The 13013-nt window shown below is 37.9% G+C and overlaps 1 protein-coding gene across 5 annotated transcripts in view; it reads right to left on the bottom strand.

Annotated features, from left to right (window-relative positions):
• Positions 1-13013, bottom strand: part of CDKL5 (cyclin dependent kinase like 5) — a 212453-nt gene that overhangs the window by 90671 nt on the left and 108769 nt on the right. The gene's annotated exons all lie outside the window — the stretch shown is intronic.

Genomic DNA, 13013 nt, shown 5'->3' with positions numbered 1-13013 from the left:
TCTCTCCCTCCACCTAACCACAGCATGCCACATTTTACTCTGCTGTTGCTGCTTCTACTATGATGAGGCAACCTTGCCAGGCAGTTCCTTCAGCTCAAAGAGGGGAAGAGGGCATAAGCTTCCTTCACTTTTGGCTTTACCCTCTCTAAATACAGAATTTCAGTTCCCTGAGGTAATGGGGGACAGGGGAAGAGAGAATGTCAAGACTTGCCTGCCCTAACTCTGCCTGTTTGGCTCACATCCCTTTGGCACCCAGAATGGCTGCCTTTCATCTCTCTTTTAAGTCTTAGTAATTTCCCCTACAAAGAGGCATTCACTCTACTCTCTTACCTGAAACCATGATAGGAGAAAAAGGAGAAAAAAAATCCAACTTATTGATCCAAGATACATCACCAGATATTCCATAAATATTACCTCTGTTAAATATATAAAGATTCAGGTACAATGACAGGGAAAAAAAAGTTTTTAACTATAATTGACTGATGAACTACATAAAAAAACATGGTCCAAATGAAGACAAAAATCTACTGTCCTGCTTTAGTAATGATAGATCGGTTGCTACAGATCCCTTTATTGATGGAAGGAATGACTGTGCCTAGCTTTCTCAGGGCCAATTTTTTCCAGGGAATTGTGTAGATACTAATGAAGTCAGCATACTTAAGTTTTGCAGACACTGGTGGGTAAACAATGTATGGAATGCTAACAATAGTAGAGTTACCTATGATAGAGGCAAGTTGCTCACTGCTTCCTGGGAGCATTAACAAAAACCAGACCCATTAAAAAACAAAACAAAACAAAACAAAACAAAACAAAACAAAACAAAACACCAGACCCATGAGTATATACTCACAACTTCTGTTCAAGTTAGAAACATTACTGCTCAAATGATTATAAAACCACCGCTTAAGAATTTCTGATTCTACCAAAAAAAAAACCACAAGAATTTGATTCTATTTTGCTTTTCTTCATCAATAAGCTGATAAATTGTACATGCATATAAAAAAATCTAAAATCTATAAATCTTCATTTTGGGTCCTACTTTTGCATTTTCCTATAAAGGAAGAAAAATGAGAGTACTGAAAACCAGTAAAGAAAGCCAAAACACCATGTTTTCTTCTAATTCATGAGAAATATGCCTGGGTTTCAGGACAGAAACATGCTTAAGGGAACTCTGAAGTTCAAAAGCAACAGAAATTATGTTCTATATAGCATCTTAAAGCTACTAAGGCATAAGATCCTCCAGCTTACTTTGCCAAAATGTAAAAGACTGAGAGTGAGAGAAACTCAGAAGCTCTCTGTTCAAACAACTGAACTGGATTACCTCTAGGGACCTCATGATCATGCATTCTGATAAGATACGCTCACACACATGCACACAAAAATGGTACAACTAAAATCTGAAACAAATTCCGAGTCACCATTTTGCTGTAACCATGTCCAGTAGAAAACTGAAAATTATATTCAACATAGGTAGCAACAGTTTTTCTTTTCTTAAAAACTTATTTTCAAAGTATCTAGTTAATTACAACTTAGGATGCCTGGGTGGCTCAGCAGTTGAGCACCTGCCTTCAGCTCAGGGCATGATCCTGGAGTCCCTGTATCAAGTCCCACGTCAGGCTCCCTGCATGGAGCCTGCTTCTTTCTCTGCCTATGCCTCTGCCTCTCTGTGTGTATGTCTCTTATGAATAAATAAAATCTTTTAAAAAAAATGTTAATTACAACTTATTTTCTCTTTTATGCATTGTGAAGACTAGAGAACGCCAGATTCACTTTCTCTTACCATAGAAAGAAAGGAGTTATCAAACATAAAACAGCCTAAATATTTTTGAAAGAGCAAGTCTGGTTTGCCTTTCAATCCAAGTACCCAGCACTTTATCTTACATATAATAGCTACGTAACAAAAATGTCTGCAAAACTGAATTGTACCATCTTGTTGTACAGGCATGGAACTGTTTATCAGCATCACATAAGGAAGCTGAATGACCTAAAAAAATGCCACCTTAAATGAAAAAGCAAAAGAGGAGAGGACAAAAATCCCAAAAGTGGCCATGCCTTTGAAACAACTGTGCAATAGAAGTCTCAAGCAGTTCACTGTTTTGAGAGAATTAGCCAAAAAACACTATATAACCTGAAGAAAATTCTTGTGTGGTTGGTTATTTGATGTCAAGAGTATCACTGAAGCATTCTAGTTGAAACCTGCTTCTAGTAATATTCTCCAAAGGCCTCTGAGAGGTCATCAGTTTGCACACAAGAGATATTTCAAACATACTCTGCTGCCAATCACCTGGGAAAAGAAAGATGTATTACATACCATGCAGCCTTGCAACTTTTCAAGGCTTGCAGTATAGGGTTTTAATTCTATGCTTCATCTCCTAACTTAAAAAAAGAGAAAAAGAAAAACCCCAAAATAACAACAACAACCCCTGCTCCTGTCACACCTAATTATTTGTGGTTTCTCAAGTGAACTTTCACACATACTTGCTTACACTCTACTGCCAGCATTCATCCTTTCTTCATTCATTCATTTATTCAATCAACAAACATTTCCCAAGGTCCTATTAGGTGACAGGTACTAGGTACTGTGCTAAGCAAAGCAAGGCAATAGAATATTTATTTGAGTGAGAGACTACCCATAGAGGTGACTTTTTTTAAGCTGCTTCTTAAATCACAAGAAGCCAACCCTGCTACTTCTTCTAATTAATTTTTTTTTTCCTTATTAACACTCTCCCTTGAGGAGCACCTGGGTGGCTCAGTTGGATAAGTGTCTGCCTTCAACTCAGGTCATGATCCCAGGGCCCTAGGATGGAACCCCATCACCGGGCCTCCCTGCTTGGTGAGGGGCCTGCTTCTCCCTGACCCTCTGCAGCTCCCCGACTGTGTGTACTCTCTCTCACTCACTCTGCCTCTCTCTGTGTGTTAAATACATATATAAAATATTTTAAAATTAAAAAAAAAAAAACCTTCCTCTGGGAAGCACTCCAAGATCCCCCCTGCTTATTTTGTATGTTCCTTTTTTGTGGTCCCTAGCACCCTATCCATACCTCCAACTAAGCACTTACCATACTTGCACTAGAATCTGGGATTTGCCACTCAGCCTCACTCCCTATCTCAGACTGTAAGATCCTAAGCCTAGATGTTTCCATAACTCTATGTCCCAAAGACCTAGGAGAAAGACACTCCAAAAGAGTAGGCTAAATGAGTTACGTATTTTAGCTGCTCTAAGAACCTCTTAACAATCTTACAAGGACTGAGAAGAAATGAGGCAATGGACACAGAGAGAATAGAGATTATGTATGTAAATTTTAACTAAAAACATCACAGAAAATAAAGACTAAAACAGTATCTTGTTAAAAAGACCAACCACCTGAGTTCTGACATGAGCAATTTATTTGACATTTTCATGCTCTGAAAGCCTATGAACTCCTCAAGGGCAGAGACCACATCCCAATCACTATGTTGTCATGAGACTTTCTCTTCTAGAATATGGGCTCTCCACAATCATGAACCATGCCCTTTTTTGTTCTTTATCCCAAACATCCAGCAGAACTCACTACACCAAGTGCTTTAACAAATATCTGCTTAATGAATTAACTTTAAGTTTTAAAACTCAGTCCTGTGGTTTCTCTTGAGCTAGAACTAACAAAGATTCCTTTATACATCAATAAAGAATGTATTTAATGATAATAAATCAATATGAATTTGAAAGATCTGCTTCAGATAAATCACATACTGGTTAAGTGCCTATGGAAATTTAAGCACCAATGACATGAAAATGCAAACTAATGAATTATTTTAAGAGAAATTATACATTATTCTCTAACACAACATGACAGAAATTTTATATTCAACACTATGTTTATAAGGAATGGAACAAACTTATACTACCTAGTACATAGAATATGTAAGCAAAACTTGATTCCTCATTTTAAATAAATGAGGAAATTTAAATTTTCACTTAAAAAGAAGGTAAAAGGCAGCATGAATCTCTTCTGAACAGAACTTGATTACATTATAAGTACCTTACCATAAGCCCCTAAAGTGGAATTTAAATCTAATGGCATGGAAATCATTACCATAATGACTTGTGAATCACAACCTTCTAGTTATTCTACTAGCAGTATTTGAACAAAAAGGCACCTAAAGCAATAGAAAATATCATAAATGTATAAATAAATGTGACAAATAATAGACATATATAATAAAATATAACCTGGCTAATTTTTCTCTTGAACACTAAACTACCAAAGGAAATAGAGAATTTTCTAACAAAATCATAATTTCTTACTTTCTGAAACAAATTTAAAAATCTGATTATTAGAAGGCTATATTCCAAACAATTTAAAATATAAGATATGGGGACGCCTGGGTGGCTCAGGGGTTGAGCATCTGCCTTTGGCTTGGGGAGTGATCCCGGAGTCCCAGGATCGAGTCCCATGTCGGGCTCCCTGCATGGAGCCTGCATCTCCATCTGCCTGTCTCTCTGCCTCTCTCTGTGTGTCTGTCGTGAATAAATAAATAAATAATCTTTAAAAGAGAGAAAGAAAGAAAGAAAGAAAGAAAGAAAGAAAGAAAGAAAGAAAGAAGGAAGAAAGAGAGAGAAACCCAGAAACACTTCTTTCAGACACAATCTTGATTTCAAACAAATAATAATAAAGCAAAGTGAAACTCAAAGGTTGTCACACATCCAGAAGAAGGGTAAGAACCTCAGATCTAGAGCCAAACTGCCTGAATTTAAATCATGGCTCTACCACCTACTAGGTAAGTGGCCTTTGGCAAGTTACTGAACTTCTCAGGTGCCTCAATTTCCTTTTCTGAAAACTGGGTCTCATGTCAGTTATTCCTGAGGCTGCTATTAGGATTGAATAAGAGGATACAAGTAAAGTGTTCAGAACAGCACATGAACTAAATGTTATCATCATCACTATCATCAGGAAGAAAGTTCAAAATGCTCTACTTTAGGCATTCCCAAATCATCCAAGCATGTTTCAAGAGGAACTCCGAGAACATGGGGTTTGTCCCTAGGGGTGAGGGGTGCCTTTTCCTGTCCTTAGGGACAACTAACAGTCTTTATTATTATAAAGCCCACTCACAAAGGCAGTGGAGCCGAATTTCCCATCCAATAGGCTAATGTCAAAGAGAGCTGATGTTCCTCCAGGCCTGGGAGGATCACAGGGCTGGGGCTTCTGCATGAGGCAGAGGGGTGTCCAGGACTTTGGACGGTGGTGTTACTTGGATAGATTCCTCCAGTCTGATCACTAAGCACCATGGCCTGGAGAGCTGGGGCCAGGGAAACAATGCCCACTGGAGGGTAGTGCCTGGCAAAAGATTTAATGCTAACCAGAGTAACAAGCAATGGTAACCATGAGAACAACAAGGCACTTAAGGATTAGGCCCCTTCCCCATTTGCCTGGTACTTCATGAACCAAAGAAGGCTTGTATCAGTCACTGGGAAGCAAAGGAGCTCCAATACCACAAGCCACATGGTACAGAGCTAGATTTAGTTTCATTTGTAAAATAAAGAATTGTGTTTTCGACCTGAGTGTCATGAGGCAAATTAAAATCTATTTCACAGGCTTTTGAACTCTATAAAATGATGAGGTCTCTGAAGTTAAGGACAACCTCTCAGTACCATCTATAGTCCCCAGGGCCAATCACAGTACCTGATACATGGTTTATTTCAAGAACAAACTGATGTTGTCATATAAACCAGTATTTACAGACTTTTCACACGCACACAGAGACTTCCAGTTTTTGTTAAGATGGAATAGCCCCACTTCTCCCAGAGCCTTCCTCTGAAACTAAAAATCCCTATATATTACATACAGCCAAGCATAGGAAGACAAGATGGGAAAGAGGCCGAGTGCCTCGGGACTTCAGGACTTGAGGAACACCGCAGCAGTGAGTTCCCTGGGTCTCCCCATTGTCTCCTGTGAATCCCCAAAAGAGTGCTAGAAACCTCCAACCTAGAACCAACACGAGGTAAATATAATGAAGTGCCAAGAAAAGTCTGTTCTCACAGCCAAAAGAGCAGAAAAAGGATAAACTAACAAGAGAAAATCTTTTGGCCAATACTCACCCTACTCCAGGCAAACATCAATGGAATAGCTGCACTACCACCCACTGAGGTTTCAGTAGGGCTGAGCAGGTAGACAGTCTTTACTTCTGCACACGTGCATGCGTGCACAAACACACACGCACACCCTGAGGAAGCAGGAAGCAGGGTTCCAACTGTCTAACTCCCAACCTGGTGCTGCCTCTCTTGGTAAGCCTGGGCAGGAAGTTAATCTTCCATCCCCTGCCTCATACAAGCAGGCACAGCTCCCCATTCCCTGCCTTGTTGTATTGGCAAGTCCAGTCAAGAGCTGATCTTCCATCTCACTCCAGGCAGAAGCAAGCCACAGTACTCTGGCCCCTCTGCCACAGTGGTGTCTGCAGGATGAAGCAGATGCAATAAGGCAGTGTGAATCACTGGTCCACTTTTTTCTGGAAAGCTATTAGCAGGTTCAAGAGAGGAGGAAAATGTCCATCTCACCCTTCCGCAAGAAGGCAGTGGGAGTAAGAGCCAAGGGGGGGGGAGGCAGGGAGATGCCGCCCAAGCAGGAAGCTGAACAAACACACCTAGCCAGCCATGAGGCTACCACTCAAGAGGGAGGCTGCTTCCTGAATAAAATAAAGTAAGTCCAGAGTCTCATGACAAAATTAAAATACGTTCATATAGATATGTAGATATATATAGATATATGCATATGTAGGTATGTGTGCATATATATATGTATATATGCATATATATATATGTGTGTGTGTCTATATAGCTATATATATCTCACTTGTCATACCAAGGACCATGAAAGTCACAACTTGAATGAGAATAGACAAGAGACATCACCACAGAGATGAATCAGATGTTGGAATTATGTGAAAAGGATTTTAAAGCAACCTTAATAAAACTACTTCAACAAGCAACCCAGAAACACCCATGGGCAGAGATTAAAAACAGCCCCAACAAAAGCCTGCTCTCTCAAGCTAAAGACCAAGCAAGGAGCAGCCTAGCATGACAGAAAACATTTAGACAATAACCAATCACTCTGGTCCAGCCAAATGAAACAATGGCTCCATTCACATCAGTAAGGGCAAAATGGGGAGCATGTCCAACCCCTTGCCAGAGTAGTGCCAGTGAAGGCCACATAAGAAGCCTAACTCCCCTAACTCATTGACAAGGAACCTCTCCCCAGTAGGTATCAATGGAAGCAGAATGAGGAAACTGAACTACCATTCCCATCTGTGCCCTCTGCCTTGCAGAGCATTGTCATAAAAGACCAGATAAAACAGAAAATTAAATAAGACAGTCTAATGGCATAATATCCAAAATGTCCAGGCTTCTATAGAAAATCAGTCATCATACTAAGAACTAGGAAAACCTTGACATGAGTGAAAAAAGACTATCAAGAGATGCTAACACAGAGATGTCAGATTTATTTGGCATGAATTTCAAAGTAGCCATCATACAAAGAGAAAGTCTCAAAGGGAATTTTAATTTCACAGAACTTAATGAAAGAAAATACATTACATCAAAATATGTGTGATGCAGCTAAAGCAGTACCAACAGAAAAATTTATAGCACAAAATGCACACATTAGAAAAGAGGAAAGGCCTCAAACCGATAATAAATTCTTACCTCAATACCAGAAAAAGAAATAAGCCTCAAACAAGAAGGAAACATTTAAGATAAAAGCAGAAATCAGTGAAATATCAAACAGGAAAATAATAATTAAAATTTTTTTTAAATAAAGAAAATCTATTAAGCTAAAACTGGTCCTGCTAAAAGATTAAGAAAATTGATGAACTTCTAAAAAGACCAATAAAAAATAAAAAGAGAGATGATAAAAAATCATCAATATCAGGAAGAAAACATGGGAGAGATCCCTAGAATCCCATGGCCATTACCATGAACTTCACACTCCCAAATTTGACAATTTAGAAGGAATGAGTGAATTCCTGGAAAACCACAAACTACTAAACATAACCATAGATGAAATAAACAATTTAAATAGTTGTATAATTAGTAAATAATTGAATTTGCAATTTTAAAGTTCCCAATAAAAGAAATCTTCAGGCTTAGATGGGTTCACTAAAGAAGTCTACCAAACATTTAAAGAATTAACACCAATTTTACACAATCTCTTCCAGAAATTAGAAGGGGAGGAAACACTTCCCAACTCATTTAAGAGGCTACTAATATAATGATATCAAAACCTGACAGAGACAGGTTTTGACAAAGACACAAAAAACCCCAGAAACTATAGATCAAAATCTCTTATGAACTCATGCACAAAAATCCTCAACAAAATATGAGCATATAAAATCCAGTGATGTATACAAAGAACTGCACAGGGGCACCTGGGGGGCTCAGTCAGTTTAATGTCTGTCTTCAGCTCAGGTCATGATCCTGGGGTCCTGGGATCAGGGTCTTGGGATGGAGCCCTGCATTGAGCTCCCTGCTTGGCAGGGAGTCTGCTTCTCTCTCTCCCTCTGCCCCTCCCCCTTGGCTCGTGTTCTCTCTCAAAATAAATATATAAAATCTTAAAAAACAAAACTGTGCATCATAACCCATTGGATTTATTCTAGATATGCAATGCTGATTCAACATTTGAAAATCATGTCAACAGGGTAAAAAAGAAAAATCATATGATCATATCAACTGATATAATAAAACAATCTGACAAAATCAAATACCAATTTATGATTATAAAAAAAAGCCTCTGGCAAATTAGAAATAAGAAGTAAGTTTCTCAGCTTTATAAATATCATCTGCAAAACCCTATAGCTAACATCACATTTAGTGGTGAAAGACTGAATGCTTTTTCCCTAAGATCAGGAACATGAAAAGAATGTCTGCTCTTATCACTATTACTGAACACTGTATTGCAGTAACAGTGACCCTATTTGCAGATGACATGATCATTTACACAAAAAAATCCCAAGAATCCACCAAAACTTCCTAGAACTACTAAGTTTAGCAGGATTGTAAAATACAAGTTCAACACAAAAAATTAATATTTCTTTTTTTTAATATTTATTTTAGAGAGAGACAGCAGGAGCAAGAAGGGCAGAGGAAGAGGGAGAGACAGAACCTCAAGCAGACTCTGCACTGAGCAAAGAGCCCAACACAGGGCTGGATCCCAGGACGGCAAGATCATTACCTGAGCCAAAACCAAGAGTGAATCACTTAATGGACTGTGCCACCCAGGCGTCCCAATCAATCACATTTCTATATGCAAACAACAAAAATGGGAGACAGAAGTTTAAAAGCAAAGTATCATTTACAATTACTCCAAGGAAAGGGATGCCTGAGTGGCCCAGTTAAGTGTTGGACTCTTGATTTTGGCTCAGGACATGATCTCTGGGTTGTGGAATCAACCCATATGGGGCTCTGTACTCATCACAGAGTCTGCTTGTCCCTTTCCCTCTGCTCCTACCCCCATTTGCACACATGTGTGCTCTAACAAACAAACAAAAATCTTAAAAAAAAAGTTACTCCAAGGAAATGAAATATGTACAGGATCTATACCCTGCAAATTATAAAATGTTGGGCAGCCCCAGTGGCTCAGTGGTTTAGTGCTGCCTGCAGCCCAGGGTATGATCCTGGAGACCCGGGATCGAGTCCCACATCAGGCTCCCTTCATGGAGCCTGCTTCTCCCTCTGCCTGTGTCTCTGCTTCTCTCTCTCCTCTCTGTGTATTCTCATGAATAAATAAATAAAATCTTAAAAAAAATTATAAAATGTTGATGAAAAAAAAAAACTGAAGAAACTCTAAGGATATTGAGAAACAAACCGTACTCATGTATTAGAAAACTCAACGAGATGCCAATTTTCCCCAAATTGATATATAGCTTTAATGCAATTCCTATAAAAAATCTCAGCAAGTGTTTTGTAGATATAGGCAAATTTATTCTAAAATGAAAATGGAAAGGCACATGACCTGGAATCACTAAAGAAATTTTGAAGAAGCAGAATAAAATGAGAGGAATCACTATACCTGATGTTAAGGCTTACTACAGAGCTACAGAAAAGTAATCAAGACAGTGTGATACTGGCAGAGGGATAAACACACAGATCAATAGGGCCACACAAATACACCTAACTGATTTTTGTCTGCCAAAGCAATTCAATGGAGGAAGGAAAGATTTTTCCACAAATGGTGATGCTACAGCAATTGGAACCCTTAGCCAAGAAAGAGAAGAGAAGAGACATGCCTCAACCTAAAATTTCACAACTTATACAACAATTCACTCAAAATGGATCATGGAATTAAATACAAGATCATGGACTTGCATTTACTTAAACGTAAATCTATAAAACGTTTAGAAAACAAAGAAGAAAAACTTTAGGATATAGAACTAGACAAAAAGTTAGACTTAGCACCAAAAACACAATCGATAAAAGGAAAAAATGATAAATGATCTTATCAAAATTAAAATTATTTGCTCTGTGGAAGACCTTAAGTGATGGAAAGATAAGCTACAAGCAGGAAGAAAATGCTTTCAAGCATATCCAACAAAGGATTTTAATCCAGAATATATATATATTTTTTAACTCCTTAAACTCAATAGTAATAAAACAAAGAATATAATTAGAAAATGGACAGAAGACACAGCTATCTCACTGAAGAGGATATACAGATCCCAATTAAGCATGTAAAAAGCACACTATTAGCCATTAGAGAAAAGCAAATTGAAACTATAATGAGATCACCTACACACCTATCAGAATGGCTAAAATTGAAAACAGTGATAAATGAGATCACTCATACATTGTTGACGGGAATATAAACCACTCTTGAAAAACAGCATCCCAGATTCTTAACAAACTATATATTCACTTATAACTCAACAGTTACACTCCTGGGCATTTATCCCAGGGAAACAAAACCTGCTGTTCATTTAAAACAACAACAACAACAACAACCTTGTACACAAATGTTCATACAGTTTTATTTGTAATAGTTAAAACCTGGAAACAACCTAAAGATCCTTCAAGAGGTGAATAACCAGTGGTGTCTCCATATTATGGACAACTACTCAGCAATTTAAAAAAAAAACAAAAAGCGAAACTGTTGGTTCATACAAAAACTTGGATGGGTCCTCAAGGGAGTTATGCTGAGGGAAAAAGCCAATCTCAAAAGGTTATATACTGTATCATTCCATTTAAATAGTATTCTCAAAATGACAAAATCATAGAGTTGAACAGATTAGTGCTTGCAAGGAGTTAGGGGAGAGGGGAATGGAGGGGAGCAACTGTGGCTATCAACAGCACAAGAGATCCTTGCCATAAAACTGTTCTGTATCTTCACTGTGGTGGTCACACGGATCTACACAAGTGATAGAAACTTCACGTGTGCATGCATTCACACACATATGAGGGCATGTAAAACTGGTGAAATATGAATAAGGTCAATGAATTATAGCAATAACAGTTTTCTGGTTATGATACTCTACTATAGTTATGCAAGATGTTACTATTGGAAGCAATTAGTGGAAGGATATATGGAATGTATTATTTTTTACCATTGCATGTGAATCTCTAATTATCTCAAGATAAAACTTTAACAAAATCAAGCAAATAGAGACACCAGGCGGCTCAGCAGTTGAGTGTCTGCTTTTGGCTCAGGGCGTGATCCTGAGTTCCCGGGATGGAGTCCCACATTGGGATCCCTGCGGGGAGCCTGCTTCTCCCTCTGCCTATGTCTCTGCCTCTCTCTGTGTGTCTCTGATGAATAAACAGAATCTTAAAAAAAAAAAAATCAAGCAAGAAAGCAATATGTAAAAACCAATGTGAAACAGGAAGTAAGCACAGCAGTGTCCAATCCAAGGTTTCAGAGGTTTTGCAGTGCCCTATAGAAACACACATCTCATTAGTAAAATCTTATTCCTCACGAAACAGTTTGTGAGAAGAAAATCTGAAAGACTCTTTAATAGCCACCAGACTGGGTTTTACAAATGCGGCTGTCAGAACAAGATGCTGTTCATTGGCTGATTTAACGTTTCAGTTGTCCCCATCTTTTCCTTCCTTCCACCCTGTGGGGTGGGAGGAAGCTTCTGATGAAGAGTAGATCAGTTAAAAGAAAAAAAGAAGCTACATTTTTTGCACATCTAAGTAGTGGGTATATCTGTGACCCTGCTACATATAATTAAAGATGCTAATACTAAAACCTTCTGTAATGGAATCACTGCAAATCCATTTCTAAAACTCTGTAGTAGATTTTGCTTAGACTAAGATGTATCAACAGAGTTCAAAAGACTGGGAAAGATGAGTGCAGCCAGAAACTCTCAGAGGAGGCAGACATGCAGGTTACTCTCTTAAAGCTTTATTAAATAAAGAACATTCTCTAGAATATACGATAAACTTGGTCTACATTTGCATTTAATAAAACTGAACATGATAGTAGTCTAATGTGAAATGTTAAACCATTTAGTGTACAAAACTGTTTACGTAGCTGTCATGCAAGAACCAAGTGTGAGGCTTATAGCATTTTCACCCATCTGTGAGTTTTAGAAAGTCACTTGAATAAAATGTTAGATTTCTTCAGTATATATTTCCAACACATTAGTTACATGGGTAATACTCAAACCTTTTTCAACCTTTCTTGCATAAATAAAATCTTAGTACAAGCATCAAAAACACTGGCCACCCCAAAAGACTGCCTGCCAAATTCTTAACAGAATGAGTTCTAAAATAATGCTTATTACATAGGACTTATTAAGTAAAATAAAGCCAAGAACTATCAGTTACTGTAAAATTTGTGTAAGAACATTTAATAGTCCAGCTCTAAGCATTTAAATTTCTCACATTAATGAGTATTGTTTATAGAACTAAAAGTCTATCATTCAAGTATCAATGATTACATTTCAGAAAAAGGACATCATTCTTGACATCTTTCTACAAAAGAAAAAAATCATAATGCATAAAACCAGTATCCATAATAAGCTAAACTGGGTGAAGGGGGCCATTTGGA

This window comes from Vulpes vulpes, chromosome X, assembly GCF_048418805.1.
Source record: "Vulpes vulpes isolate BD-2025 chromosome X, VulVul3, whole genome shotgun sequence".
Taxonomy (NCBI): Eukaryota; Metazoa; Chordata; class Mammalia; order Carnivora; family Canidae; genus Vulpes; species Vulpes vulpes.
Note: the sequence above shows the minus strand (reverse complement) of the source record. Positions and strands in the feature narration are given on the sequence as shown.